The sequence below is a fragment of the Chelonoidis abingdonii genome, chromosome 13 (genome assembly GCF_003597395.2).
Source record: "Chelonoidis abingdonii isolate Lonesome George chromosome 13, CheloAbing_2.0, whole genome shotgun sequence".
Lineage (NCBI taxonomy): Eukaryota > Metazoa > Chordata > Testudines > Testudinidae > Chelonoidis > Chelonoidis abingdonii.
In genome coordinates this window covers 2,568,839-2,576,462 of record NC_133781.1, presented here as the reverse complement: position 1 = coordinate 2,576,462, position 7,624 = coordinate 2,568,839, and the positions used below count along the sequence as shown (strand labels likewise).

Below are 7,624 nucleotides of genomic sequence, written 5' to 3'. Positions count from 1 at the left end.
TCTGAGCAGGGTCAGATGTTGCTGTGATTAAAACCCAGAACTGCCAGAAGCCAGTCCATACCACGGCTGAGACCTATGGAGCTCTCTGCTCTATTTAGATTGCGTAAGGACTTGGGTAGCAGTGTGGAAAATAGGCATTGCAGGAAGTACCGCCCACTAGACCCAGAGTGACAGTACCCTGCAGGCCTCTGATTGGCCAAGTGCCCCTACTTAGCCCCAGGGCTTGCCCCAGGAAGCTGCCTGGACAACCACTTAGACCTTTGCCTACTACTATGCTGGACTTTGCCTAGTCTCCTGATCTCTGACCCTGAATCCAGCCTCTTGATTCTAATCTGATAGTACCTTTGGTATCTGACTCTGACCCTGACTCTTGTTTACAGACCCTGGCCTTGTGATTCCTCTAACTCTGGCCCAATGACTCTTGTCCCAGGTGGGCAGACCTCAGCCCAGCTGTGGCCACTAGGCAAGATTGCCTGTGGCCTGGTCCCTTAAACCTGGGCAGGGGGATCTCTCACTATTGGAGTGTCCAGCTCCCAGCAGAATGGGGCCCCATCTTGGCTTGGGCATTTAGATGCTACGATAGAATGGGCCATATTAGGGAAAACAAGCCAGTGCAGGCAAAGCCATTGAGAGGGGTATGAATGGCCACTTATCGCTGTGGGGGAAAGTGGCCCCATCTCCCAGCCACACTTGTCCTAGGTGAGGGGGTCTCTGGGGATCTCCCTATGAGCAGATCAATCCCTGACCCTAGTGATTTTGTGTGTCAGTGACCTACCCTTGTTGTCTCCAGCACTGGTGTAAATGTCAAAGAAATTCTGATCAGGGTCACCACATCTCTGTGCCCCCTGAGATCTGCACCATTTAAACCACTCTCAGGGTACGTCTACACCGCAGCTGGGAGTGAGCTTCCCAGCGCTGGTAGACAGTCATGCTAGCTCTTCTTGAGCTAGGATGCTAAAAATAGCAGAGTAATGGGGTAGCCCAGGTGGCAACTCAAGCTTCTTACCTGATAACAAACCTGCCTGGACTCCTGGGGTATGTACCTCCGGGTGGCTAGCTTGAGCCTAGACAGGGATGGCCACCGTGTTACTCACAGAGAGGCCAGCATTGGCCAGGAAGGGAGCCTGACCAGGGCTCCAAGGCACAGACTCACGGCCTTCTCGTGTGATTCCCACTGACAGAGATCTGGAAGGAGGTGATGCACCCCTGCTCTGGCAGAAACCTGTAGGATGGGTGCAGGAGCAGCACCAGGATTTTTGGCGCCCTAGGTGCAGGGCCGGCTCTAGCCATTTTGCCGTCCCAAGCACGGCAGCACGCCACGAGGGGTGCTCTGCCGCTCGCTGGTCCCGCAGCTCCGGTGGACCTCCCTCAGGCATTCCTGCGGAGAGTCCGCTGGTCCTGCAGCTCCGGTGGACCTGCCACAGGCATGCCTGTGGCAGGTCCACCGAAACCGCCTGCCGCCCTCCTGCGCTCCCAGTCGGAGCCGGCCCTGCCTAGGGTCCTTCCCACGCTCCCAGTCGGCGGCAATTCTGTGGCGGGGGCGTCCTTCCACACTCCCAGTCTTTGGGGCACTTCAGCAGCAAGTCCTGGAGCGAGTGAAGGACCTCCGCAGAATTGCCGCTGAAGACCCGGAGTGCGGAAGGACCCCCTGCCACTGAATTGCCACTGAGGGTGACAAAATGCAGCCCCCCCAAATCCTGGCACGGTCGCCTAAATGGAAGCGCCGGCCCTGGATGGGTGGCAGCAGTAACAGCACCTGCCCTCTCTCAAGGCAATGGCCCTCAGGGCCAGCTCCAGGCATCAGCATCCCAAGCAGGTGCTTGGGGCGGCAATCTGCAAGGGGCGGCAGTCCGTGTGTTTTTGTCCCCAAGCAGTGCGCCGAATTGCTGCCGCTGACGCCGGGAGCCGTCCGTAAGCCATTAGGGCGGCATGTGCGTTTCTGCCGCGGCGGCAATTCGGCGACAGCTTCTATGTTCTATGTAAGACAGAAGCTGCCTCCGAATTGCCGCCGCCGCGGAAACGCGCATGCTGCCCTAACGGCACATGGACTGCCCCACCGTCCGCGGCGGCAATTTGGCACGCTGCTTGGGATGGCAAAAACAGTAGAGCCAGCCCTGATGGCCCTGCAGACTTGGGTGGGGCTGGGAGGGATTCAGTGAATCTGGACCAAGGTTTTTCTCTTCTTGTCTTTTAACAGCACACTCTGGAACATTAGTTTAGTGACAATAATAAAGGAGAGGAGGGGGGAAAGAAACACAAATATACAAACACACACCTGTCAAAAAGGGAGCCCAGCTCTGTGCCAGCATCCCAGTCTGTGTTCAGAGGCAGAGAAATCTCTGAATTTGCAGGGACATTCCCACAGCCAGGTTTACTTTCAGAGTCAGGGGGTGCAGGTTTCTCCCTGAGAATCCCTTCAGTGAGGCCCATTGGTGCTAATAGCCCATCTGAAGGGACCTCAGTGCCGTGTGTGCAGAAATCTCAGCCAGAGTTGTGCAGCTGGGATCCAGCAGAGCCCAGAGCTCCCCTCCCTGCTGAATCCCAGAAAAAAGCTTTGAATCAGAAAGTCTGGAAGGTTCCACAAAATTCTACAAAGGTCTAGAACATTCTAGGAGGTTAGTGAAAAATGAGCCCACATAAGGAAAACCCAAAACATTTTACTTCAAACATTCTATGTTTCCTTTTATGACTAACAACAAAAACAGCCCCCTGAGCCTGGCACTGCCCAAGCCTGGCACCCCAGCTACTCGCCTAGGTTACATGCCCCTAAATCCAGCCCTGGTCCCCATGTCACTTACTGAGGCTGCAGCACTAGTTCCACACACAGGGTCATGAAGCCAGAGGGTTTGAGACCTGACCCGTCATCATTATTTTTCTAACATTTGTAGCTGAATTGATGGGGCCAAGCCCCTTTCCCGCCTGGGCCTTCCACACACTTCAAAACTGAAAGTACAAAAGTAGCAGGAAGTTAAGGTAGCGGTTTGTGTCCCTCGCTGTTTGGGGCAGAGCAAATTCCTCTTAAAGAAACAGCCCCATTCATAGGGCACGGAGCTGGCAGGGATAGGCCTGGTAGGGGCAGTTTGCGGGGTGAGCCAGTGTAGGGGTATCAGTGCCCTCCCCCCAAGTTGCTGTTCCTGCTCTCCAGGGATCGCTGAGTTCTCAGCAATTCCCCTCTGCACAGCACCATCTGCCACAGCTTTGTCTGGCTGAGGAAATAAAGCAGCAGCAGCAAAAAGCGCCAGCCGGTTTGCCCCACTCCGTGTCCGTGCCCTGGGTGGAGGCCAGGGGAGGAGGAGCTGAAATTGAGAGTGACTACCTGGGAATTGGGTGGGAAGCAAAGCAACAACTGATCAATGGTGGGGGTGGGGAGATCAGAATGGACTGAATGTAACTCAGGATCTGCCAGGCTGTAGCTGGCTTGGCTCCTGCAGGTGCTCAGGGGGGCAGAGCCTGGGAGGGTGGGCAGGGAGGGCAGCAGCTCTGGGACTCGCAGCTCCTCCGGGAGCAGAGCTGGGATGAGGAGGGGCCGTTTGTGCAGAGTCACTTTCCTGCCCAGCCCCAGCCCTTTCCCTGGATCTCTCCCCTCACCAGCAGGCTCCGGCTCAGGGCCTGGTGTTGGCAGAGGCCGGGGCTGCCCCAGGGGCAGGTTCCAGCCACCTGAAAAAGTCTCCTCCCCCCAAGGGAGTGTAATGGTGAAGTCTGAGTGCCAGTGAAAGCTCCGTCGGGCTCAGGGCTGGTGCTGGAGGTGGATGCTGTGGAGAAACGGTAAGTCTTGTCACTGTTATGCTGTAATCAGCAGCCCGGAGAGGAGGAGTCCTTGGGGCTCCCTGGGCGCTGAGCCAAAGGGCTGGATTCGTATAAATCACGAGTTCCCCTCACCCCAGCCCTGCTCCTTCCAAAACAGGAAACAGGAGCAGGAGGGGGAACATAGCTCAGATCTGGTGCCGTGTCCTTGCTGCTCAGTACAGATGCTCCCAGTCACTGACACCCCCTGAAACCTCCCCATCTCTCCAGCCACTTCCCCAGCAGCCCTCAGTCACAGCAGCACCTCCTGAGACCAACAAGATATTTGAAATGGGAGGGTTTGCTGGATGAGGCACTTGTCAGCTCTCTCATATGCTTTTGCTTCATATTTCATACAGGGGAAGGCAGGATCCAGGAAGGGGATCTGAGTGAGGGACGGGGGGACTTCAGCACTGGAGCCCAGATGCAGAAGGGGCTGAGATCCAGGCAGCTGGAGCTGGCCAGTGAGCCAGGAACTGCTTCCCATCAGAATTTGCTATCAGTAGCAAAAACCGAAACTCACTTGGAGGCTGGAGCCTTGTTTGTAGTAACAGTCCCCTAGGTCCCTGTTTCTGCCTCTAGTCACGTGCACTGTTACCTCCCACAAGGCACCCACACACCTATCTCCTGCCTGATCCCTAGCACGAACCATGACCCTGGGGAAGATAGGTGTTCCTCTGGTTATCTCACCTGCAGGGTCTGATCCAGCAGGTCTGCTCAGAGGCCAACCATCAGATCCAGTCTCATACAAAATCTGGCCACAGGAGGCTATGCCACCCCAATAATTAGAGCACTCACCTGCAGTATGAAGAGACCCAGGTTCACTGCCCCTGAGAAAGGACTTGAACTGGGGTCTCCCACATGTCATAGGAGAGTGCTCTAAATATATGTTCCAGCAACTGAAGTTAGGCTGGCTGGTCTATAATTCCCTAGGTCTTCTTTGTTCCCCTTTTTAAGGATAGGTACAATGTGCCCTTCTCCAGTCCTCTGGGACCTCACCTGTCCTCCACAAGTCCTCAAAAATAATTATTAACAATTCTGAGATTGCTTCAGGGAGTTCTTTATGAGCCCTGGGGTGAATTTCGTCAGGCTCTGACAGCTCCAATACATCAAACTTATCTAAATATGCTTTAACTTGTTCTTTCCCTAGCTTGGCTGGCATTCCTCCCCCCTTGCTGTTAATATTACTTGTGTTGAGTATCTGGTCACAATTTTAGTGAAGACTGAACCAAAATAGGCATTAAACTCCTCAGTGTCTGCAACCAGGATATGGGTGTTCATTCCTAGTGGTCAGAGCAGGGGTCATTAGCCAGGAGTCATAGCCCAGGATCGGAACAGGAGTCAGCAGCTAGATGCCAGACCCAGGGGTCAGAGTGGATGTCAGAGGTCAGGAATCGGAGCAGAGGGTCAGAACCAGGTTACTTGGAATGAGGCAAGAGAGGGGCAAGTTTTGGGGCGAGTTAGGAGCAGGGCTAGAACAAGGCAGGAAAAAGACTGGGAACAAGCCGGTGCAGGAGCTGTCACAGCCCAGCCACGGGATAATGGTTTGAGCTGCCTCTGAACCACTGTTGCTGGTGGACTTAAGAGCTGGGCTGCTTACTCTTCTAAGCAAATCAGGCAGTGTAGCCAGTTAGGCAGCTTACTACAGGCCAGCTGAACTGGTTTGGTTGCCAAGAGACTGGCAGGTCCTCATTCCTGACAGTGGACTCCACCCCCAATGGCAACTCATAGGGCCCTCATGGCCCAGTTTCTTGGGGTACTTCCCATGGAGCTCTCACAGTAGATCCTGGGTATGGATGTTCTCTACTGGTTCCCAAGTCTGGACTATACACTTTCCAGTCCACCAGGTACTGGAGCCTTCCCCTAACTTGCCGAGAGTTGAGGATTCAGTGGACCAAGTACCCCTCCTGTCCCTGGACTGTTATGGGTGGTGGTGGTGAGTTGGAGCAGTTAGGGTCTGGTTTCTTGGTCTGGGGCTTTTAAAGTGAGATGTGAAAGATGTGGTGGATCTTCAAGGACGCAGGCAGCTGTAACTGGAAAGGCAGTGGGTTCACCCATTCTATAATCTTGAAGGGGCCCAGGTATCAGGGCTGGCGCTTCCATTTAGGCAACCGACGTGGTCGCCTAGGGCACCAGGATTGGAGGGGGCGGCATTTTGCCGCCCTCAGTGACAATTCGGCGGCAGGGGGTCCTTCCACACTCCGGGTCTTCAGCGCAGGGCTGGCTCCAGGCCCTAGCACACCAAGCGCGTGCTTGGGGCAGCATGCAGCGGGGGGGCTCTGCCGGTTGCCGGGAGGGCGGCAGGCGGCACCGATGGACCTCCCGCAGGCGTCTCTGCGGAGGGTCTGCTGGTCCCGTGGCTTCGGTGGAGCATCCGCAGGCACGCCTGTGGGAGGTCCACCAGGGCCATGGGACCAGCGGACCCTCCGCAGCCATGTCTGTGGGAGATCCACCGAAGCCGCAGGACCGGCGAGCAGCAGAGTGCCCCCCGCGGCGTGCCGCCATGCTTGGGGCGGCGAAATGCCTAGAGCCAGCCATGCTTCGGCAGCAATTCTGCGGCGGGTCCTTCACTCGCTCCGGGACCCGCTGCCAAGTGCCCTGAAGACTGGGAGCGTGGAACAACCCCCCCACCTCAGAATTGCCACCAACGACCAGGAGTGCGGAAGGACCCCCACCTAAGGCACCAAAAACTCTGGCGCCGCTCCTGCCAGGTATTGATAGTCTAATTTCATGAATGCTCTATTGAAGGTTGTGGGCAGAGAGCCACATCTTGTCCCCTATGGCCAGACTAGGAAGTCTGGTCTGAGTGGTGTTTATAGGAACCTTTAGAGGACTGCAAATGTTCCTTGTGCTCCTGCTGCACCCAGTTTAGGTGGGAGGTTAAATCTGCAGCAGCTGATACTGGGGAACTCACAGGCAAGTCTGGGTGGCAGCTGGGGTAAAAGCCATGGCTTGTAAAAAACAGGCTATTTTGGGTTGAGGCATGGCTTGCACTGTTATATGTGTCAAAGTTAGAATCAGGACTCACAATTTATCAGACCACTGTTTTTATTAGCACAGCGCTCTGCCAATAACACCCAGATAATGTGAGCGGGCATGCAAGACCCAAACAGTCTTATTTATACAGATAAAAGAGCGGGAATTAGACAAAGGGACAAAGAAAGCAAAACAATAAAATTCACTTGGGGCACAGCATGCATACCCTACTTCCTTACTAACTCTTATCGATCTAAGGCTAATACTTCACCAATTGCCCTTAAATGGTGCAATTGTTCTATGTTAATGTCTGCATTCCTGACACCTGGATTGCAGCATTCCAACAATTTTGCTTAAAGGTACAGACAGTATTTCTTTAATCCTTTCTATTTTTACAATATAATTCATTCTACTTTCACACATGCAAATTCAGCATAGCACAGCAGGAGGTCCATTCATCCTGGGGGTAAGTCAAAAGGCAGCAAAACTACTGCTCCAAGATTTGATTGACCCTCTCTATTTGCACATTTATCTGGAGGTAATAGATGGATGAGGTGAGAAACTCGATGCCAAGGAGTCTAAAAATTCACACCAGATTTGGGAGATGCACTGGGGCCCTGGTCCGATATAATGCCCATTGTTAACCCATGGTAGCAGAAGACATTTTTTAGGAAGAGCCATGCTATCTCCTGTGCAGTAGGAACAAAACCAAATGGGATGAAGTGCACGATCTTTGTTAGGAGGTCAATAACAGCCAGGATTACCGAGTTTTCCCTGGGAGCAGAGCAGTTCTATGATGAAGTCCATTTATATAATAGACCAGGGCTACAGAGGTCTTGAATTGGCCAAAATGGCCCTGAAGCAG

General features: G+C 54.1%; 1 protein-coding gene across 1 annotated transcript in view; it reads left to right on the top strand.

Annotated features, from left to right (window-relative positions):
* Nucleotides 1–7,624, top strand: part of LOC116824950 (uncharacterized) — a 954,865-nt gene that overhangs the window by 61,169 nt on the left and 886,072 nt on the right. The gene's annotated exons all lie outside the window — the stretch shown is intronic.